Source organism: Nelumbo lutea, chromosome 5 (genome assembly GCF_056320005.1).
Source record: "Nelumbo lutea isolate HS-2025 chromosome 5, American lotus-T2T, whole genome shotgun sequence".
NCBI lineage: Eukaryota > Viridiplantae > Streptophyta > Magnoliopsida > Proteales > Nelumbonaceae > Nelumbo > Nelumbo lutea.
The window spans coordinates 56,563,955-56,588,774 of NC_142688.1; the positions used below are offsets into that span (position 1 = coordinate 56,563,955).

At 36.0% G+C, this 24,820-nt stretch overlaps 2 pseudogenes across 1 annotated transcript; one reads left to right on the plus strand and one right to left on the minus strand.

Annotated features, from left to right (window-relative positions):
• Positions 1–10,026: 10,026 nt before the first annotated feature.
• On the minus strand, positions 10,027–12,642 carry LOC148852563 (putative pentatricopeptide repeat-containing protein At5g59200, chloroplastic pseudogene; annotated as a pseudogene). The gene has a single exon (XR_016099614.1). The product of XR_016099614.1 is annotated as a putative pentatricopeptide repeat-containing protein At5g59200, chloroplastic pseudogene (transcript).
• Positions 12,643–13,128: 486 nt separating this feature from the next.
• LOC148852564 (growth-regulating factor 5-like) lies at positions 13,129–14,276 on the plus strand (annotated as a pseudogene).
• The last annotated feature ends 10,544 nt before the right edge of the window (positions 14,277–24,820 follow it).

A 24,820-nucleotide genomic window follows, 5' to 3' on the forward strand; every position in this document is an offset into this window, starting at 1 on the left:
CCTTTAAGTGATTAAGGGATGATTCAACTTTCTTTTATTCCTATTTTCTTCCACTTTGTTCTTCTTTCTCCTAAACAATTTCTTCCTTCTTATTCCAATGTGTTTTTCTTGTTATACAATCAAGATGTTATTGGATTGGTTTTCTTCTTATTATTAGAGTAGGTTCCCACTTCTTACTTTTCTTTTATTAGGCCCATACACAGTGTGTATGGAGAAGTAAGCTTCTGATCAATTGGAAATTGATGATGGCTAGCCGAGGGAGATTTCTGGAGAAGATTTATCACTTAAATTGAGGCCCAAGGTAGGTTCTTGAAGATTTTTCCTAAAAACCCTAGTTGATTGGAGAAATCAGACTAGGGGTTTGGAGATAGTTTGAAGCTAGAACTTGGGGTTTAAAAGAATGTTTACTAACCTATTTGGAGATTGACTCTAGTTAGAGAAGTTTCTGGAGTCCCTGATAGGAGTGGCCATAAGTTCTCTCTTCCATTTTTTTCCATTTTGTCGGGTGTTGAAACCCTAGCCTTTTGCTGTAAAGAAGCTCAGGTTGGTGTTTTATGATTAGTAGTATCTTATTTTTATTTTTATTTGCCTCCATTTAATCAATGGAACATATTGGAGGTGAAGCATAATACCCTATAAACTCTGAATGCGGCCAGGGGTCCATAAAGAAACTTTATGGGACAGTGACTTCTGTAAAACTAGATGGGAAAAACTACTTAACAAGGCCTCAATCAATAAAAATTCATGTTTTTAGTAGAGGAAAATGGGGGTATATTACTGGGAGTAAGGCAAAACCCAAGAAGGTTGGTCCTACCTATGACAAGTGGATGCAAGAAAATTACACTATTGTAGGTTGGTTGGTTAATTCTATGAAACCTCATATCAGTTAACACTACTTGTGGGTATAGACTCCTAAGGAGGTATGGGATATTGTTAGAGTGATATGAATAATTTGAGATAGGGGGAAAAGCCCTTAGCTGTGTATTTCTCAATATTGAAGTCTCTATGGCAGGAAATTGATTTGATAGAGAAAGTTCAATAGAGATGCACCAAAGATGTTAAAACTCATAAAAAACTAGTGGAGAGGAATCGGGTTTTTGAGTTCCTAATTGGGCTCAATCTTGAATATGATATAGTTAGATAGAATATGTTAGCTAAGGATGAAGTGACCCTTTCTCAATGTAAGCACCCAATTGGTCTGAGGTTCACTCCATGGCTGAAAATTGTATAGAGCTTCCATCCATCTATTGAAAAACATGGGAGTGATGGGCCTCCCATGCTTAAAAACATCAAGAAACAAAGACTCTTATGTCCAAAAGATATTTCTAAGTATTCAATGGGAGAGAGAGGGAAGATGTGGGGCACCCCTCTCCCTTGATTCATGTTCGATACCAATCCCTCAAATATGAATGGAGAAACCCAAGTTTACTCTCATAATTTCAACATGTGCAATTGGTGGTTTTCTAATTATGATTGGCAATCAATTGGAAATTACTCCTTTTGGTCATTTCAGAATCCTCTATTGGAGCAAAGTGAGGTAGGGGTCCCCCTTCACTTTTGGAATTCCTAGAGGGAAGTAAAGAAATTGGGAGATCTCCTCTCAACCCTTTTTTATTCCCTTATAGGCCTCCTATTGATTGGTGTTTCTTGGGGACTAATTTCCAACCTTCATGCTTCTTTTAGAGAATTCCCCAACATACAACAATTGGAATATAATGAACAAGAAGAGAAAAAAAAAAAATAAAAGATCATTTCCAATTACATGCACAAGGAAATTCAATGAAGACAAAAGGTGAAAACATAATGAAAACAAGTGGGTTGTAAAGTGTTCTAAACCAAAAGAATTTGGTTATGGTGAATGCCAAGCTAAATCTGAATCATACATGTTAAAAAAAAATATACACTATTCTGAGTGATTAGAGCAAACTAGATAGAAGAAAAAAAAAGGCTAATGTATCCACTAAAACTGAATTCTTACATGCCATCCTCATGAATCTCAAGAAAAAAAAATATGCTAAACATACCAATACATAGAGCAAACACAACTTATAGCAATTCAACCTAGGTTATTTTAACATAAAAGAACATGGAAAACAGTAAAAAAAAGCTAAAATATAGTGATTAAGGATCTTATGACAGATTATAAATAATACCTCTCAAGGAAATTCAATGGTTGGGAAAATACCAAGTGTTAACTATTAAGGGCCTCTTTGTGAAAACTAAAGTTGGAAGGGATTTAGTAGTGAGGAACTAAAAATCAATTTCTGGGAATATAAAAGGGACGAAAAAGGATGGACATTCCATATTTAGTGAGCCCTCTCCAAGGAAACCTAAGGGTGGAGAAAAATAAGATTTAAGAAAATTGAATCTTGACCTTTGGCATGGTTAGGAAGGGTATTTTTGTGTGATTATAAAAGGAAGTTTAGATGGGGGTGGGTAATTTGGAATGGGTTGGAGGTGTCAAAGGTGTTAGGACCATGGAGAATGTAAACATTAAGTAATCTGGCCACTAAGATCACAAGAATTGGAATCTCTCTTGATGAAAGGGCAAGATAGGAAATTCTTGTGGTAAAATTTAATGTGAGGGTTGTATGGGGTCTGCATAAGGTGTAAATGAGCTTTGATAATTTCAAAGAGTGTATTGGTGTGAAAATTTTTAATTGAAAGGATATCGACTAATGTGAGCTATCAAATTAGATTTTTTTATGGAGTGGTAGAATGGGTATTTTGGGTTTAAAATTTAGTGGATGATCAATCTTTGGGTTTATGGAGGTCTTGGTAAGGTTTGGGAGACTTGGATGAAATGTTGTGACAAAAATCTTGAATTTGAAGAGTGACAACCAATAAGAATGATCAATTTGGTATCTTTTAAATGAAGGGTAAAATGGTCATGTTAAGGTCTAAAAGTTTGAAGGTGTTGGAAGATGTGTTATGATGAAAATATTTAATTTGGAGGGTGGTGGCTAATAAGAATGGTCTATTTAGAATATAAATGAGGGGTAAAATGGTCATTTCAAGGTCTAAAATTTATTGGATTATCAATCAGGAGGTTGAAAAAGGTTTTGGTTGAGTTTATAAGTCTTGGATGGTGTGTTACGATGAAGATCTTGAAATAGGAGAGTAGCGACCAATAATGATGATTTCTTTGGAATCTTCATGTGAGAGGTGCAAATTGGGTATTTTGATGTTTGAAATTTGGTGGATGGTCAATTAGGAGGTTGATGGAGGTTTTGTAGGATTTGGAGGTCTTGGATGATGTGCCACCATGTAGATCTAAGATTTTGAGAGTCACAAGAAACAAGAGTAGTTGATTTGAAATCTTTTTATATGAATGGTAAAATGAGAATTTCTAGGTTTGAAATTGGATAGGTTATTGATCAAAAGGTTAATGAAGGTTTTGCTAAGGTTTGAGTGTCTTGAGAGAAGTGTCATGATGTAGATCTTAGATTTTAAGAGTAGTAGGCGACGGGAGTGGTCAGTAGAAATCTACAGAAATAAAAATGCTATAAAAAATACGAAGAAAGGAAGTGTTCTTGAGAGAAGAAGAAGAAGAGAAAAAAATAATGCGAAAGCAATCAGTTTTGGCAGTGGTAGAATGGGTATTTTGGGTTTAAAATTTAGTGGATGATCAATCTTTGGGTTTATGGAGGTCTTGGTAAGGTTTGGGAGACTTGGATGAAATGTTGTGACAAAAATCTTGAATTTGAAGAGTGACAACCAATAAGAATGATCAATTTGGTATCTTTTAAATGAAGGGTAAAATGGTCATGTTAAGGTCTAAAAGTTTGAAGGTGTTGGAAGATGTGTTATGATGAAAATATTTAATTTGGAGGGTGGTGGCTAATAAGAATGGTCTATTTAGAATATAAATGAGGGGTAAAATGGTCATTTCAAGGTCTAAAATTTATTGGATTATCAATCAGGAGGTTGAAAAAGGTTTTGGTTGAGTTTATAAGTCTTGGATGGTGTGTTACGATGAAGATCTTGAAATAGGAGAGTAGCGACCAATAATGATGATTTCTTTGGAATCTTCATGTGAGAGGTGCAAATTGGGTATTTTGATGTTTGAAATTTGGTGGATGGTCAATTAGGAGGTTGATGGAGGTTTTGTAGGATTTGGAGGTCTTGGATGATGTGCCACCATGTAGATCTAAGATTTTGAGAGTCACAAGAAACAAGAGTGGTTGATTTGAAATCTTTTTATATGAATGGTAAAATGAGAATTTCTAGGTTTGAAATTGGATAGGTTATTGATCAAAAGGTTAATGAAGGTTTTGCTAAGGTTTGAGTGTCTTGAGAGAAGTGTCATGATGTAGATCTTAGATTTTAAGAGTAGTCGGGGACGGGAGTGGTCAGTAGAAATCTACAGAAATAAAAATGCTATAAAAAATATGAAGAAAGGAAGTGTTCTTGAGAGAAGAAGAAGAAGAAGAGAAAAAAATAATGCGAAAGCAATCAGTTTTGGCAGTCCCCTCTCATTATTATTTATACATAAGGTAAAAAAAAAAGGTAAAATGATAAGTATGTCCTTATATGGCAGCTAAAGGATCCCCACAAGTGTGTTATGGTCCCACTATCTATCTAAACAAATAATCAATAAAATTAACTTATAAATCTACACAAAATCTTTGACACTCCCCCTGAAGTTGGGAGTAAATGTCACACATTCCCAACTTGCATAGGTCATGTTCAAGCTTATTCCTTGCAACCCCTTGGTACAAACATTAACTAACTATAACTCAGAGGATATATATGGTAGGCAAACTTCACTGACTGTCAACCTTTCACTTATGAAGTGTGTGTTAACTTTAATGTGCTTTGTCCTATCATGCAAAAGTGGATTATGGGCATTATTGTTTGTAACTTGATTATTACAATACAACATCATGGGCTCCTTTACATCTATCCCAATCTCACTTAACAAGAATCTAACCCAATGCAATTCTAAGATACCATGGACCATAGATCTATACTTGGCTTTTGCACTTACCTTGCAACCACTAATTGTTTTTTGCTTTTCCATGAGACTAAATTTCCTCCTATATGGGTGCATACCTTTGATGTATATCTCTTGTCATCTAGACATATTGTCTAATTTGCATCTTCATAGGATTCTAGCTTCAAATTCCCATGATTTGAGAATAAAATATCTCTTCTTGGATATTTCTTTAGGTATGCAAGTATCCTATTAATGGCTTCCTAGTGCTAAACCCAAGGAACATGCATATATTGACTCACAACACGAGAAATGTTTGGGTGTGTCATGCATAGGTGTAGTAGTCAACCCACCATCCTCTAACATCTCCCCACATCCTTAACCAACTCACCATCCAAACTATTAATCTTGTGGTTCAGATCAAAAGGAGTATCAATAGGAGAATATACTAATGGAGACTTTTAGGCTTATTTGAGGACTTATGGCATTCAATCTTAACATAGTTGTCCAGGTACTCCTTAACAGATGGTGTAGAAGAATGCAAGAATGGCCATGTCTTTACTGTTGTTAAGACACTTCTACAAGAACCCCATGCTCCACCTTCCTTTTAGGTGGAGGTAGCCTGTACAATTGTGTATTTAATCAACCATCTACCTTCCTCTGTCTTTGCTAATGCATCTCTGTTTCAGAAGCTCTTTGGTTGTCTTCCTAACTTGTCTAATTTGCATGTTTTTGGTTATATGTGCTTTGTACATCTTCATTTTCATGAATGTATAAACTAATTATTCAATCTATTATGATGCCTTTGTTGGGTACAATCCTAATCACAAGGGTTTCTTATGTTATGATCATACTATTCATCGTACTCGAATTTCACAAAATGTCGTATTTCTTGAGCATATTTATATCATTGTTCAAATTGCTTAATTGTTTGTTCATTCTATCTCTGTTTTGTAGAATTTTGATTCAAAGGATTTTCCTCCCTCACCTGTTATGAAAGATCTTCTTGTCTTCACTCACAAATGGTTATGTATTCTATCTCCCCACATCCTTAACCAACTCACCATCCAAACTATTAATCTTGTGGTTCAGATCAAAAGGAGTATCAATAGGAGAATATACTAATGGAGACTTTTAGGCTTATTTGAGGACTTATGGCATTCAATCTTAACATAGTTGTCCAGGTACTCCTTAACAGATGGTGTAGAAGAATGCAAGAATGGCCATGTCTTTACTGTTGTTAAGACACTTCTACAAGAACCCCATGCTCCACCTTCCTTTTAGGTGGAGGTAGCCTGTACAATTGTGTATTTAATCAACCATCTACCTTCCTCTGTCTTTGCTAATGCATCTCTGTTTCAGAAGCTCTTTGGTTGTCTTCCTAACTTGTCTAATTTGCATGTTTTTGGTTATATGTGCTTTGTACATCTTCATTTTCATGAATGTATAAACTAATTATTCAATCTATTATGATGCCTTTGTTGGGTACAATCCTAATCACAAGGGTTTCTTATGTTATGATCATACTATTCATCGTACTCGAATTTCACAAAATGTCGTATTTCTTGAGCATATTTATATCATTGTTCAAATTGCTTAATTGTTTGTTCATTCTATCTCTGTTTTGTAGAATTTTGATTCAAAGGATTTTCCTCCCTCACCTGTTATGAAAGATCTTCTTGTCTTCACTCACAAATGGTTATGTATTCTAGACCCTACGCTTGTGCCTTCCTTCTTGCCAGTTTAATACATTTGTTCCCTGATCTCCCTATAAGTGATATATCTTCCTCAAATACCTCTATTCCAACCAATAATTTTTCTATTCCTCTTCATCATTCTAAATGTATTTCTCAACCTCCTAATTGCTATGGGTTCTGTTCAAGTCATAGTTTATTTTCTAGTGTTTTATCCTCCACAGATATCCCTTGATCTTACTAGCAAGCCATTAGGAGTCTTCACTGGACAGAAGCCATGAATGTTGAGATTAAAGCTCTTCATGAAAATGATAGTTGGGATCTTGTGCTTTTTCCTTCAAATGCTTCTATTATTGGGAGTTGTTAGATTTGTATCATCAAATTAAAATCTAATGGATCCCTTGATTGATATAAGGCTCAATTAGTTGCCCAAGGTTATGATTAGGAGTATGAAATTGATTATGGAGAAACTTTTGCTCCAATCACTAAGATCGCAGTTCATGTTTTCTTAGTACTATCCTTTATCCAATTTTGAACCATTTACTAGCTAGATCCTCTTGCCTATTTCTTGGGGTTAGAAGTTCATCGCAATGATCGAGGATATTTTATTTGTCAACAAAAATTTGCTTTTGATCCTGTTTCTCTTGTTCGCATCGCTAAAGAGAAATATGGTTATACTCCCTTGGAGTTGAATGTTAAGCTATCTAAATTTGATGGTCCATTACTTCTAGATGCTATATTGTATTACTAGATTGTGGGATCCTTTATCTATTTCACTATGACTCGATTTGATATCTCATATGCCATTCAAGTTGTGAGTTAGTTTATTTCTATTCCATAGAAGCCTTATATGATTGTTGTCCATCACATTATTTATTATGTTAGATGCACACTTTCTTAGGAACTATTTTTCTCCTCTCTTGTTCAATTGAGAGCATATGCTAATGTTGATTAGGTTGATTTCCCTGACACCCATAAATCTACTTCTGGATGGTATGTTTTTCTATCTCTTATCTCCTAGAAGTGCAAGAAGTAATTGACAACATCTAAATCTTCAATTGAAGCTCAGTATAGGCCAATGTTTTCCGTTTGTAGTGAGATTGTTTGGTTATAGTCTCTCTTTATGGACCTTGGTAATCAATTTCCCACTCCTATTCCTCTTTATGATGACAATACAAGTGCCATCAAGATTGCCTTAAATTTATCTTTCATGAGAGGACCAAACATATTGTGGTGGATTGTCATTTCATCCAAGACCTTTTCACTATTGGCTCCATTTCTCTTCCTCCTGTTGCCTCAAACATGCAAATTACTAATATCTTCACCAAGGCCATGACTAAGGCTCAACATCTCTATCTTGTGGACAAATTGATGCATATGTTTTTGTATTAGTTTGAGGGGGGAGTGTGGAGAATCTAAGAATGATGTATAATTTTATCATAGACCCTTTCATACACTATTTTTGTATTTTATAGCCTTTGTATTTGTTCTCTTCCTCTTTTATCCCTTTATGGGCATTTATGTAATTGTACATATTTTCTTAATATAATAGAGGCTCTTTGGGGTGGGGGTCGACTGTTCTATTGACACCCCGAAATTGTTTGTCTTCCTTTTGTTCAAACTCTCTAGTTGACAAGACTACACTCTTCTTTTAAAGGGAATGGGTAGCTTTCACTAGTTGTAAATTACTTTCATGAAGGAAACATCATTCAAGAAGGCTAAAAAGTGGATTACTTGATAGGTTCACCAAGAAATTAGGGATTGATGTACTAGATTTCATGGAAAATGGAAGCACATGCACTCCTTGATTGGATAATAGCTATTGATGACTTCTTTTGAATGGTTTGATACAAGTGACGATTATCATGTATGGTGGAGAGGATCTTCTACATAAGCTTGGGCAATCACCTATCACCCATTGGGAAGAGATGATGCTAAAGTTGAAGGAGAAGTACTTGCTCTTAGACCATGAAGAAGCTCTCTTTAAGAAACTAATCAGACTTCAACAATGGAATGTACCCATAGAAGAGTACATGGAAAAGTTCAATGAATTGACAATTGATGATAACGACAGCACAGTAATCTTGTGCATCTAATTACCACTGAGAAGAAAAATAAGGCTAACATGCATCTTAGTCTCAAATGAGTTTATTGTTCCAAATAGCCATTTTATTTAAAGAAATTTCTAGTATGCAGTTTTGAACCATGAAATGCACAAAAAAGGGCCACCTCGTCATGCTTTTTTTGCCACAACATATTTAAAGGATGCTGAGCTCTCTTTGAAAATTATCCCCTTCTTTGTAAGTTCTAGCTTTTGTTTTTTTTTTCCACCACTTTTAAAATCCTCATACCCCCATTGTGGACAACCCGGGATCACTCCATGCAATATCCGTTCCTTTCTTACAACAAGAAAATAGATAGATAATACATGTCTGGACAACACATAAGCATTCTTTTTTTCTTTTTGTAGATGTCCTTCTTCTATATCTTATTTTGTCCTTCTGTTTATTGGGCTTTCTTAATTTGTTTTGTTTTAGTGAATTTTAGATATAAGGATAGATTGGGATGCTTATATGTCAGAGGTATGAACTTTACAAGGGAAAGCACATCTTTTTTGGATTATATGATCCATGATTGGATTTTGATGGTTTGGATCTCCCAATAGGTAACTGGGTTTTCTTAAAGGAAAAGGAGATTACCGGAATTTGAATGTAGATAGAGAGCATCTGGTTTTCTCTACATATACTCTGCCATTCAGTTTGTCACTAGGGGGAGGCCTACCCAGCTCAGGTAAAATATCTGATCAAGAAAATAAGAAACTCTAAATTATGTTCATACAATAGGAATATTTACTTAGCTTTCTCCTGTGGACAAAGAATAGTGTTTTTCTTGACAAAAAAAGAAAAAATATGAAATATTTTAAAACCATCAGATCTTAAGAGTTTGTCTTGTTAATAGAAATAAATATACAATCATGGTGAAACTAATAAAATGTTCATTGTGTCCTAGATTTCTTTTGCTCTATTTAAAACAGTTAAGCTTTGCCTATGTTAAGGAACGGAACATTAGAAAAAAGAGAGTGGGTGGGGGCAATCAATTAAGGTCAGGGAAGAACCAGGCTATGTGCAAACCACAGGCCTGATAAACACAGAGGACTGATGGGATGGTCCCTATTAATGATTCAACAAATAGCAAGACCTTGCAACTCATACAGCTGGTAGAATACAGGCCATGAATTTGCAACAAGGTTCCTCTGTATTATGTCTGTCTTAAACTTTCAATGAAGTTTTTGAGACTATAGGACTAGAAAGAGAAACACAAATAAAATTTCAAAATAATCGGTTTAGCTTCCTAAGACAAGATAATATAGACCTAAAGGTTCTAAAAACAGAAAACTTTACATATATTCCATCTTTTTGGATAAATTAGGTAAGAATTTGTATTAATATAAAAAGGTTGTAGGCTGAACAGTGTGAACCTTTGTTCATTAATCCAAAAATTATAATAAAGGATGAAATAGCATCTTAACTTCTCTCTGTACTCTAAGATCCGCATCTCAAATTTTCTTCCAAGGAGCAGATAGGTTAATCAACTTAAAGTGGTCTCTTCAATCTTAGTAGAGGTTGATGAGTGCTGATTGCTTTAGCCAACTTCCTAGAATGTATTAGATGATGAAGAATGCAACAAAAGTCACTTACTTGATGGATGCCTGAAATCATACCTTGTTAGGGAATTCCAACACTATATCATCTTCCACATCCTCCACATCCTCCACATCCTCCTATTCTCTATTGTGTGAAGCCAAATGCTGATTTATGTTAACATGACCAATCTGATATTTGGGATCAGACATGCATATGGCCTTTATATGCTTAGTATATCATACAGATTTACAGTGAGCAGATGCTCCATTTGCTGCTTCACTGCTTCAAGTTAACCATGATGTTTTCCTAATAATGTGCTCATCATAAAATTGACTTCTTATGATCGGATATCCAAGTAACAACCATGCAAGTCTGCACACTCTCTATCAATAGAAACATTCCTTCCTTTCATCCCCAAATTAAATCATCCTCTTTATATGTGAGAGTTACAACAAATCGTTGTGCCATTTTTCAGGGAACATCATTTACTGCTTTCAAGTGTTCATTCAAGCAATATAAAGTTTCATAGATCTCCTTCCTGTTCTCATGCCTTGAATCCCTAGCCATAAACTCATGGACCCAGTTCCCTACTTGGATTAAACTACAACCAGGCACTTTCTCTATGCCCTCCTGTCTCATTAATGCTCGAATGCTTGCAACATCTTCCCATCGTCTGATTGATGCATTGATATTTGAAATCAGCATTAGATAACCAGGATTTGAAGGTTCCAGAGCAAGGATCCTTCTGCAAACAAAATCTGCTAATTCTTTATTTCCATGGATCTTACAAGAACTAAGCAAAGAGGCCCAGATAACAGCATTGGGCTCCAAAGTCATGCTCATTATAAAATTGACTGCTTCCTCTAACTTCCCTGCCCGTCCAAGAAGATCAACCATGCATCCATAATGCTCTATTCGGGGTTTAATTTGGAACTGTTGTACCATCTGGTTAAAAACCTGTTTACCCTCTTCCACCAGCCCTCCATGGGTGCAAGCAGAGAGGACAGAAATGAAGATAACATCATCGGGATCTATTCCATCTCTACACATTGAATTAAAGAGATCCAATGCTTCTCTGCACTGGCCATTAACTGCTAGGCCTGAAACCATTGTTGTCCATGTGATTATACATCTTCTTCTCATCTGACCAAAAACTTCTTTCGCCTTTTCTATGTCCCCACATTTTGCAAACATGTCTATGAGGGCATTTCCTAGTGGCACTGATAAACTAAATTTGTTTTTCTTAATATAGGAATCGATCCACTTACCCTGCTCAAGAGCCCCCAAGTGAGCACTGGCAGAGAGGACACTGATTAGAGTAGCTTCATTGGGGATACACTTACCATTGATCAACATATGGTGAAATATATGCAGAGCTTGATCAAATAAATGGTTATCAATGTACCCAGCAATCATTGCATTCCATGAAACTACATTCTTGACTGGCATCATTTCAAAAAGGTCATTTGCAGAAGCAAGATCCCCACTCTTGGCATACCCTGAAATCATGGCTGTCCACGAAACCACTGTTATATCTGGCATATGATCAAGCAGAGATCTTGCACTCCTCAAATCACCTTGCCTGACATATCCGGAAATCATGGCATTCCAGGAAACTTCATTCCTCACTGGCATCTGTTCAAAGATTGAGCGTATTGACTCCATATCTCCAACCTTGGAAAGCCCTGTTATAATGGAATTCCAGGACACGGTATTCCTCTCTGGCATGGAATGAAACAACTTAACTGCAGATTCTGTCTCTCCATGTGTCATGTATGCACTAATCATAGAATTCCACGAAACAACATCTCTTTCACACATTTCCTCAAATACCCTACAAGCTGAAACTAAATTCCTACTACAATTAGAGTAGAAATCCAACATAGTATTTTGAACAAATACACTAGAACCATATCCTAATTTCAATACGTCGCTATGTATTTCTGTACCATCTTCAAGATCTTCAAGTGATTTGCAAGATTTGAGAAGGAAAGTGAAGGTAAAACTATTGGGGGAGATGGATAAGGTCTTCATCCGGTTGTAAGTCAAGAACCCATCTCTCCGGCGACCCCTATCGATGAAGCACTCAATCATTGTGTTGTAAACGAAAACGTTCGATGAATCAGAGTTCTCAAAGATCTGAACTGCATAATCAACAGAATGAAAAGCTGAAGAAAGACTGATAAGCTTCGGTAAAATAAAACTGTTCTCTTGAAGACCATGTACGAAAATCTGGAGATGGGTTTGCTTCATTTCTATAAAATTTCTACAGTTTTGTAAGACTTGTAGTATTTTCTGCTCCATGTATGTCTCGTAGCTCAAGAAGATAGTTATTCTCGTTGATCTTGCAAGAGAGAACAGAGGCAGTTACGTCATTTCAGTTTCCACATAACGTTTTCGTTTTAGTCCGGATTGAAATAAACCCTGACCAGGGGTGCTCACGGTTCGGGCCTAAATTCCAAACCGAACCGCTAACCAAAACCGAATTGAAGCCAATCAGTTAACTGATTGATAGTTCGATTAACTGTCAGTTTGGTTTATAGGTTTTTTTATTTTTATAAAATATATTATAAATATATATATATAATAAAAACTAAATATACAAATAAAATATTATATTATAAATAATAAATAATATATTATATATTATAAATAATAAAAAATATATAGTGTATATAATATACATAAATATATGTAATATATGTAAACACACATGATTTTCTGAAAATATCGAATCAAAACCGAATCAATCGGTTTGTTTAACCAGAATTTTTCATTCGGTTTGGTTTTTTAGTTTTTCTTGTTCATCCCTAACCTTGACCCAACCCAAGTTATTAAATCTCCAAACTTTGATATGGGTTGGAATGAGAAATTAAGGATGGTCAGATTTCTTCACTTCCATTTCTAAAATGTTCTTATTTAAGATATTTTTTTGAACCAGGGAGATGTAGGAGAACGGATAGAAAGAAATGGAGATGCTCGAAAGAAGCATGCCCAGATTCAAAGAACCATGAGAGACATGCACAGGGGTAGAAACCGTTCAAGAAAGCCTGTGGAAGTTATTACGGCAAATTACCTCTACAACAATCTCATTAATACCCCAAAACCCCTCCGCCATTGCCTACAACTCCTCTGCAAATTCCTCTTCTTACTCCCTTCACTCTCTTCATCAGTTGCTGCTGAAACCAATCACCAACACCATTCTTATTACAACATCCCACATCATCTCTTCCTTTATCCCCATTCATCCTCTTCCAGACCTCATGGCAACGGGTTTTCGCTTCAAAACAACTCCAGTACCCATTTGTTCTTGGACTCTGGATCTTAATCTCAAGCCGACAAAGATTGCAGGTTTGTATAGAACAAAATTAGAAAACTAATGGCTCAGTCCTCTTGAAATCCCAACAATGGTATACTAATTTTCTCTCTGGTTATCTGAACAAAAAGAACAGGTATTTTCATGGATTGAAGGAGAGGTGGATGAGCGTGCTTTCTTTTCAGAAACTTCTGGGACTGCTAGGAGTGCACCGGATTCATCGCTTGATAATTCGTGGCGATTTACACCGCTAGCTCAACCCAAACAGAGGAGCTGCTCTGTTTTACAATTACAAGGTGACTACTCTTAGCCACAGTTGCCAAAGCCTTACTGACATTTCGAAACAGCAAAAATAGCAGCAAGAGCAGCATTGCTTTGTTTTGGGTACCGACTTCAAATCCGAAAGGCCGCAGAAAATGGAGAGAGAAGAGGAACCCCAACAACCTCTTCGCCACTTCTTCGACGAGTGGCCACCAAAGAGCAGAGACTCGTGGCTCGATTTGGAGGATGACTGATCGAACCGGGCCTCATTCTCCCCAACCCAGCTCTCGATTTCCACTCCTATGCCATCTCTCGACTTCGCAATCTCCGATTCCCGAACCCAGAATGGTAATTTGATTCCGTCGAGAGAACAAATGGGGATGATATTGCATATATTGTTCCTTCGTATGTATACTATATGGTGAAAGGTTCATTTGAATTAGCTCCTCTTTTTCATGATAAAGAAAGATTGGCTAAGCTTAGGAGTATAGGTAGAATGTTAGAATCAGTTTGTGTAGTTTTACCTCGAAGAATCTTTCGGTTATCTGAGAAACCTATGCATGAATTCCATGGCATAGTGGTGAGGTCTTGGATTTATTATGGTCGAAATAATAAGGTTAAGATGGCTCTTACAGAATAAAGTGCATTTTCTTGTCTGTAGGTCAACTTTGTTACCATTAGCCGCTGCAACTAGTTGTGGCTATGGCGGAGAAGAACGAAAAATAGAGGAAAGCGGGAAGAAGAAAAGGGAGGAGAGATAGCGGAAGGGGAAGAAGAGAAATCGGAGGTAGATGGGATTACCGCCACTACTATTCTGTTCTATTCTGTTCGATGAACAATGTTTTTCTCCCAATTGTTTATCATAAGGGTAATATGGAGATTAAAAAATATTACAATGGCAGATTTTAATGAAAAGGTAACGGAAAGGGGTCTTTGTCTCATGATCATAGTACAAGGGGGGTCTTTGTGGCGAACCAAAGTATAGGGGGGTCTTTGTCACAGACCCTATAGTACAGGGGGGTCTTTATAATTTACCCTTTTTTATGAAAAATAGAGACTCACTCAAGCTTGGGGTAGCCCTTCCCCAACAATCACTTAACAAAAGCTCGAAAAGAACTATCTAATATTTTTTATTTTTTGCTAAGTAAATTGTCAAAGTGATACAAACATTGGGAAAAATAAAAATTTAACAAAATATAGTTAAAAAAATACAAAATAGACAACAAATTAGAAAAAAAAAATAGATATTTTATTTCATTTGAATTTGAACAAATAAATGGATGAATTAAATATTGGAAATGGAATAAAATATAAAAACAATATAATAAAATTATAAATTAAAAATAAAAACTCCAATGGTATTGTTGAAAAAATAACAAATAACTTAAATAAGCTTGAAAAACAAAATTTACAATAATTTTTAAGATGTTATACAATTAGTGAGCATATAAAAAAATTGTTGACTTCATCATTTTTTTTTAAGTTCCACCTGCAACTCCTTGACTCTGATCATTATCTACTTCTCGTAAAGCATCAGGTGAAGTGTCATGCCCTCCTTTATCTTGTAGCCTATCCTCAACATCCAACCAACCTTTCAAGCATATGCACATCTCCAAACATTCATCATTTATGCTACTTCTCTTGTCGTCCAACACCCTAGTACATGCACTAAAACAATGCTTCGATGGAACTGTAGATACTAAAGGGGTTAGTAGATCATGTGCCATGGCAACAAAAATTGTATAATTTTTTCCATGTTCATTCTATCATGCTAAAATATCAAAATTATTTAATTCCTTCGAGTTGAAGGAATTATTTAAATTAGAAAAAAAAATGTTTGTAAATAAAAATTAAGTTTAGTAAATGAACTTGTTGATAAAGTAGTAGTATATTTCAATCCTTTTACTTATTAGAGACCAAAAATTTTCTTTCCACTACTAGAAGTAGATGTTTTAGAAGTGGAAGTTGGAATATAAGTTGAAGTATTCTTATGCCCTAATAATTGAGATTCATATAAACTATAAATTTGAAATAATAGATTATTAATTTCTACTTTTTATTTCCAATTCTAGTATTCATATTTCCACAATATGATTCAAGTAAACCATCTAAACCATCTTTCCTAATCATAAGATCTAATATTATAGCTAAGCAATATAGAGGAGAAATATTTTCCCAATATTTTTTAAATTTAAGTTCCATTATTTCAATAGTATTTTTAAAATTTAAATTGTTTCTATATTTTGTAAAGTATTCACTAATCATAAATAAATGATTAACTAAAACACAACTAATTGGGTAATAAACATCCAAAATTCAATAGTTGTATCATAAAAAAATTGTAAAAATTCTTTTATAAAAGCTACAATTTCCTAGTCTTCTTTAGTTATAAAATCATGTGGTATTTGTTATTATAAAAATTAGCAAGAATATCTTTGTATGAAATACAACTTTCTAACATGGAATAGGTATAGCTCCATTTATGTTGAACATATAAAACAAAATATTTATATTTTAAACCATATTTTTGACATAAATATTTAAAATCCTATTTTATTGTTCTAGAACTTCTAATATATATAATACAATTTTTATCTTTAGAAATATGATAAGAAATAATATTTAATGCATCGTGAACACATTAAGTTTAAGATGTGATATGCACATATAATATGAGATAATTTACTATTTCAACATTGTTTTGATTGGTATTTTAAAATATTTATTGCTGAATGGTTATTAAAACTAATAGAGTGTTTAGTAACACAAATATAAATTATATTATATTTAAAAGTCCAAATATCAGAAGTAACTGCAACTTTAGAATAAGAGTTGACAAAAAAGAAATTAATTTCTTTTTATGAATAAAAAGTTTAAAGCATCTGATCTAATAGTATTTCTAGAAACTTTTTGAAATTGGGGATTTGCAAAATGTTGTAAAAACCTTTCAAGCTTAGTGTCTTCAACTAATAAAAATGGTTGTTCGACATGTATAATATATTTTGCTAATTCTTGCCTCATTTTTTTCTTGAGAATATTTAAAAGTACCAAAAAACCTATGCCTAATTTGTGTTTGTAATGATTGTTTCCCTTCTTCACTTTTCTGATGAATAAGAATATGTCTGCCCAATTGGCCAGTACCACCCTTGCTACTATAAAACTAAACTCATTATTACATTTATGGCAAATGACTCTTTTTCCCTTGCTCTCAACCTCTTCTATGATAAATACTTCCTAGACTGAGCTAGTCAACTTAGTGTAGGTGCATACTACTCACTCAGATCCTCAAGGGATGTCCAAACACCATGATTAACACCCTATAAACACATGCAAGCAATCTGTGATCAACCCCCCACATTGTGATGAACCCACGGTTCACCATCACCTCCGCGACGAATTGGTGGCAGATACTGTAAAACCGTAATAAACTTGCAATTCACCGCATGCCTTATCGGGCATAGCTTTATGACACGCACATGTGGGTTTGTGACCTTTGGATGGGTCCAGATATGGTTTCTTTAGGTTCGGGCGTTGGCTATGTGGAAGCGGTGAGATGCCAACTGCCGAAAAGTGATGTCACTGACGCCACATAGGATTAGTCATGGCACACAAAAGGGTAGTAGCACACGTGAGTAATAAGGGATCTCAAGGATAAGGAAAGCCAATCCTTGAGAAGATCCTCATGAAACACGTGGCGATACCCCACTAGCACATCTAATAATTGACAGCAAATCAAATATCCCCTTTCCCGATACGAATATCCCCATCTCCTACCTTTTAGGGTCTTGGGATCCCCTCCATAAATAGGGATCCTCCTCATATCAAAGGAATCACCCAATTCGGAGCATTTCTGTGCTATTAGTACCCTCGAGTATCCCTGACTCTCCCATTCTCTAGGACCTTAACCTGCATCATTCTCAGACCCAAGGCCTCTCTTTGTCCTTCAAAGAGACCGCCCCATCTAGCCTTACCCCTCATACCACACTTAGTGCCCTTCTTTTTCTTTCCACTATTAGCAATACTAGGGGTGGGAACTTTGACAATATTAGTAGCATCCATATTGGTGTTGACACTATCATACTGCGATTGAACATCGTCGACATTGAACATGTTGGGAAATTGGTTTCGGGGGGAATCTACAATTTTTTTAAATTATAAAAAAATAAAAATTAATTTAAGTATAACTTACACGGACTACTAGTTCAGATCTCAACTTGATTTCAACAATTGAAGCCTCCAAGCCTCCCAAATTGCTAACTTGAGATACTTGAGCAAGCCTTCTTCTTGTTGAAACTTGAATAAAGTTGAGAATTGGAGAGTAGAGAGAGTATGTGAGTGTGTATAAGAGAGTATGAGAAAGTATGTGTTAGTGTGATGAGAATGGTAGAGGATATGGGTATTTATAGGAATTGGAAATAATTGAATTGCCCAAAATACACTAAAAAATTAGTCGTTTTTAAGTTGTTGATTGGGGTATTTTGGTCATTATAAAGTTAATTATCACTTTACCTACATGTCCCCCCCCAAACTAGTTGTTATATAGTTGTTGGGGGCATTATTGTCATTTTTCTCTCCTTAAAGCCAAAATACATAAATACCCCCTAACTAGTTGTTTATAGCTATTGGGGGTGTATTTATGTAAAAATACCCCCTAAAAGCAAAAACTAGTTGTTTGGAGGTTCCAACGGCTAGTTTTTTGCAGGCAGGCAACGCTTGGCCCACTATGGGCCCGAGGCTAGGCCATGTCATGTGTTGGGCCATGTCGGGTCATGGGCCATAGGTAGTATAGCCTGCACTAACGTGTTGTTCCATGCTAGCCCATGGGCCTGGAAATGCAAGCCTGACATAGCCCATACCATTGTCTTGTGCCCAACATGGCCCAATTTACAACTCTAATTTTAAACACCAATCCTGAAATATAACTATTTTGGCCACCGGTTCTCGGGGTCAAATGGCTAGACTTGTCTAGTCTGAACCCTAGTTAAGCAGTTTTGGGGTTCAAAACCGGACCTTGACCCATGGTCGGTTTTGGATCAATTGGTTTGACTATCTAGTTTGGTCTGATTTTCAAAATCATGCTACTACCAACTTCAAATCTCCCACAATGATGATCGTTCTGTTTGCAAACTTACTAGGCAGCTCACCACCAGGGAGCTCATCACCAAGTAGCTCACCACCAGGCAGCTCACCACTAGGGAGCCCGTCACCAAGTAACTCATCACCAGGTAGCTCACCACCAGGGAGCTCGTCACCAAGTAGCTCGTTACCAGGGAGCTTGTCACCAAGTAGCTCGTCACCAGGCAGCTCACCACCAGGGAGCTCATCACTAGGTAGCTCACCACCAGGGAGTTCGTCACTAAGTAGCTCACCACCAGGTAGTTCACCAACAAGCACTTCACCACTAGGCCAAATGACGAGGTACTTAGCCAAAAAAATTGATACATTACAAAAAATTGATATGTGACCAGAAACGGTTACATCAATTGGCACCGTCTGTGGAACACACTACAAAAAGCTAAGTTCTCATCTTACAAAAGCTAAGTCCTCACTTTTTAGAAATTGAAGCTCTCGCTTTATATTTTACATTTTTTATGAACTCAAAGACTACGCATGGAGCTAACATACTAAGTTTACTTTCAATTTAGTTAAAGCTTGATCAGTCCTCTTCGCAAGGTCCCCCCTACAAAGATGAGCTCTTCGTGGCTTCCGCGGGAGTTGGCGGTCAACAGACTACATAGGCACCCTTACTAGTTGAGCCTTCCAAGGCTCTCGTGTGAGCTGGCGACCTAAAGTTAGTAGTGCTGCCCCCGAAGGTCGAGCTCCTAGTACCTTCTTGTAGGAGTGGGTGTCTGGCATTACGAAGCTGGTGCAGCGCAATCATAGCTCTAAGGCACTTCATTAATAAAAATTAAAATAAAAAAAAGGTCAAAATTTGTTGTTTGGGTTGAACGGGTTAATGGTTTGACTACCTAGGTCAATGGGTCATTGATCAAGTCATGATTTTTGTCTAAGGAACGAATTAAGGGTGAAATGGAACAGGTTGCTTAGATAGTTCTTGGGCTAAATGGTCCGACTGTCTGAGTCAATGACGATGGTTCAAAAACACTGACTTCAAGAATTGTCTAAGCGTTTGCTACATTAATAGAAGTTAGACCGATGTACTACAGAAAAAATGTTTAAAATATTACCAAAAGCATTACTGGGCAACCCGCCAACAATTCAGTTTCCATTACTACTAGCAGAGGCATCAAAATTTATCTTTAAACATTATTGTTGGGACCTCTTTGTAATACAGTGACCCAATTTCTATCTTTGGTATCGAAATGTTGCTCAATTGAAATTTTAATTATCCTTTTATATATGAGAGAGAGAGAGAGAGATACATACATACATACTAAATACAACAATCTAGAAATTTTCTCATTTTTTTAGGCAAATTTCTTAAACTATCCCTACTGTTTATCTAATTGAATAACTGTACCCTTACTGTTTAACAATTGTTTGCACCACCCCTACTGTTTTTGACAATTGGCTAGCTCTACCCTATCGTTAGCATCCGTTATGTTCCATCAAAATTTATACACACGTGACACCACGTAACGTATAATTTTTTTTAAAAACCAATATTATCCTTCATCCCTCTCCCTCTCCTTTCTTCTTCTTCTTCTTTTTCTTCTTCTTGACCGTCCCTCTCCCTGGTGGCAGTTACAACGAACCACTCCCCGACGAAGCAATTGTTCCACTCCCCATCTCTCACTGTGGTCAAGCAGAAGAATTGTTGTAATGTTCCTCTCCCGATTTTGTCAAGAAAGCACCTAACTGAAGAAGAAAATGTCAATTTTGCAATGCTCCAAATTGTTCATCTTCAGATTCGTCTCCAATCCCGTAGGATCACTGGAATCTGAAGAAGAAAACACCTACCTAGTTGGAAGGGAAGATGAGGGAGGTGTTTTTGTAGAGAAATAAAGGTTGAAGAAGATTGGGATTTTTTTCCTTCCCTGTTCTTTTTTGCTTCAGTCTCCTCTATAAACTATTGATGCTTGAGGACAACCACTTTCCTTCTCTGTTCTTTTTTACCCATTGTCGTAGCACCACCGTATGAGCTTATGTGGTGAAGTAGCTGTTAGGAAATGGGGTCACTGAAACTTTGGAGGAAAAGCTCTGAGCCGTGTTTGAAGACACTGTCTTTAGAACGTTATTTGCCCCCACTCAGTTTCATTGAGTTTGCTGTTGGGTTACAGGCAAATCCATTCCCAGGATACCATTCGACCTGAATGGCCGGCCCGTTTAGACAAAAAAATAAAAAAAATTAAAATTTTAGAAAATGGTCAAAACCGTTTGAACGGTTAACCGGCTGGTTCAGTGGTTTGCTGACCAAAATCAACGGTTTTGGGGGAAAAAGCAGTTTTGGAGGAAAACGGTTCCCGATTTTTCAGGTCCAGTCTGGTTTTGAAAACAATGATTTGCATCCAGTGTAGGTAAAAGTCTGTTTCGTAAGAAGATAAATTTGTTAGTGAAAAACTAACCCAATTTTACATTTTATATGAACCGTTTTACACTCTACATATTTTCATTTACACTTATTTGCATCATTTCCAAATGCAGCCTTGCAGATTTCGGAAGATTTCCCGCTGGCACGATGGAGCTCCAACAATGGTGAGCAACATAGATGATGACCTAACTGGTCTCACAAGTCACGACTCACAACGGAGGTGATTCAGGTTAGCGTCTTGCGTGATGATGCTATTTAACCCCTAAAAAAATGAAGAATAAGGGTTGTGGCCATGACAACAAAATGAAGAATAGCGTCTTGCGTGAGGATACAATAAGAAGCAATACAACAAAGAAGCCAAATCGAAAGAAAAGGATTTGTGGCCACGAATATACTTGGAGCTGTCTTCAAAATGCAGGTGGTGATGGTCTTCCTCGTTCGAGAGAGAATGCAGAAATGAGATAGATCTTTAGGTTTGGGGTTAAATAAGGGCAAATCGTGCCATTTCAAAATAGGTTGGGGGTATTTTTGACTTTATGCTAGCTCTGAGATGCACCTGAGCGCATTAAGAACTAGGTTGCATGCTTATGGTTTTAGATCTGAAAAATCATTTTAGATCATATTTCATATGCAACACCAAATGAGACTAGTGTCTGAAAAATAGATATTTCAGACATCAAACCTCTAAAAAGAGTTATCAAAAGCTCAATTCTTGTCCATTCGTAATTACATGAGCTATAGAAAGTCATCAAGCTGTATTTGATAAAAATTTGGAAATTAAAAGAAAAGTTTATATGTGAGCCAAAAATATCCAATACTAAAGCCATATATGATAGTTGCCCCACCTAAACATGAACACACCATCTTTTGAAATGAAAAATCAAATGGAGGTGATACAAATACATTAGGTGTTATAACTTAAATTTATTACCAACACTGGCGTATTTGCATTTTATCGAGGGGTCTATAGATTGCAAGCTGCTAGGTCATCAGCTATTTTAGGTTATTTTGAGTTTTTTTTTTTTCATGTGGATACCATTTGTCACTTTGGCTCAGTTTGGAAGTACAAATGCAAATATGTACAACATAAATACATACAAAATATAAGATTTTGCACTCTACATATTTGCATTTGTACTCCTTCCAAATTCAGCCTTTACTTTGGATTCTACGACAATATTCTCGATGCATGTGGGGTATAATATGCATTTTGTAAGGGATACAATTTAGTTTTTTCAACCTCAATATTTCCAGACAAATCGTATCACCAAACAAATTGTACATTTTTAAATCACATTGCTATATGTTGTCACAATATGCAGAAGCTTTTAGGGTGCGATAATACCAACATTAATGCACCAAATTTTATAAGAACTCCAAAGTTAAACATGATTGAACGAAAATAATACTAAGATAGATGACCTCTGAAGAGATCCTCGTGTTGCATCCCAACTTTTGCCTTTGTCAAGATGGTCGAGTGCTTTAAAGCGCCAAACTCAAGTTCTAGTTCTTCAGAAAGGGCCTGGGTTCAAATTCCACTTCTGGCAACATTTGATCGATGATTATTTAGTGGATGGGCTACCCTTGTTGTGTAGCCCTTTAAAAGATATAAAAATAATGCAAAAACTTTAAATGCCAATATTGTGTGTTTGTACCACTGGTTTGTATAGACTTTCTCTTTTAATGTTAGTTTATTCATTGTACCAGCCCAATATTGAAATCCCACCTCAATAGAGCTGTCAATAGATTGGTTATATAAGATAGACTAGAATTGGAACCAATTATTAATTTGGTTTGATCCAAATATATTTGACATTTATAATTACTTATAATAATAACAATAGCTTTAATTTTTGATGGTATAACATTAATAAAAGCACATGAAAATCAATTTTTAGTGACAGATAAAAACTGTTAACAGTCACCAACTGTTAACAACTTTTTAAACAGTCACAATGGTTGAAATTGTGATTGTTCAAGGTGCCTTCTCTAAACCAGCACCTACCTTTTCCTCATACCTCTTCACAAGTTATTTAAGGAGCATGAATCAAACTCCAAAAACACAATTTCGAAATTTACTATCTCTCTCTCTCTCTGTCCGGTCTGCTACAGTTTCACAGAAGGTTTATTTGGAGACTCTTCAACTTTGTTGGTTGCAAATTCTCGCCCAAGGCTCTGTTGTATCCTGGGAACAAATTTGCTTGTAACCCAACAGCAAACTCAGTAAAACTGAGTGGGGGCAAATAATGTTCTAAAGACAGTGTCTTCAGACGCACCTCAGAGCTTCTCCTCCTAAGTTACAGTGACCCCATCTTCCCCAATAGTGACAAATTAAAAAACCCGTCACTAGTTGATACCTTATATTGACGGTTATATTTCTCACTATTATGAATAGGTCTGAGGTTTCATTCACTAATAAAGGTTTTTGTTTTTGAGAGCCAACAAATTTATTTCCTTAGTAGTACTCTACCCTTGAGAAGTCAATCAATTGAAAAGAACAAGAAGCATTAATCATGAGCATGCTTACTGAAGAATGACAAACACCCCCAAGCACTGTATAAAAAGCAAGTTTTTCTACAAGAATTTCCATTCCCTGAGATCATTCAACACATTTATCCTCAATCAAGTAAACAATAATTACCATTCAAGATGCAAATACTAAGATATTGACAAAAGCATATAAATAAATGTTGAAGTTGAATTATGCATAGCCATGAACTGGAAGATAACCACTCCAGACATATACCTGACAACCAAGGTCACCAAGCCCCAAAATCCACTCACCATTAGTGACGACAATAACTTGGATGTTCTTCTCAGGCCAGTTCTTTAATACCTCAACAATCTTTCCCCTATTAACCCAAATACTTATCAGTTCTACTTAAATAACAGAATATGATAAAGCATACTTCTCTTTTAGTAGTAAGTTCTTCTCTTGAGTAACTACTGTTGGGGGTAGAGGACCTCATAAGTAGTGAGCATCTCTCTCCTTGTCAGTTAAGGCAGGTAGAGGACCAACCCATCACTCAACCCAAAAGCCTACAATAGCACCTCATAACCTGAAAACATTTCAAAACCAAACCTTCAACACATGCACATATATAAATCCATACAATATATTCTATGTTATAAGATATGGATATAGCATAGTAGTTGACATTTCTTTTTGACAAGTAAAATAGTAGCTAACATTTTAAACATAAGGTAATAGATAATTACTGAAATAATATGATGATTAAATTTTCAAATAACATCCACTAGAATTTGTCTAAGAAGAGAGAGAGATGAACACTGGAATTTATCTAACTCCTTTGACCCACCCTTGCTAGCCGATCATCCTTGCCTTAACCAGGCCAAACCAACAATTTCATCATATTATCCATGCAAGCACCAACCAAATGTTGATTGTGAGTTTAATAAATAAAAGCTCCTTTAAACCAAATAAAAGTGCACAAAAATATTGCCTTATCTCACAGG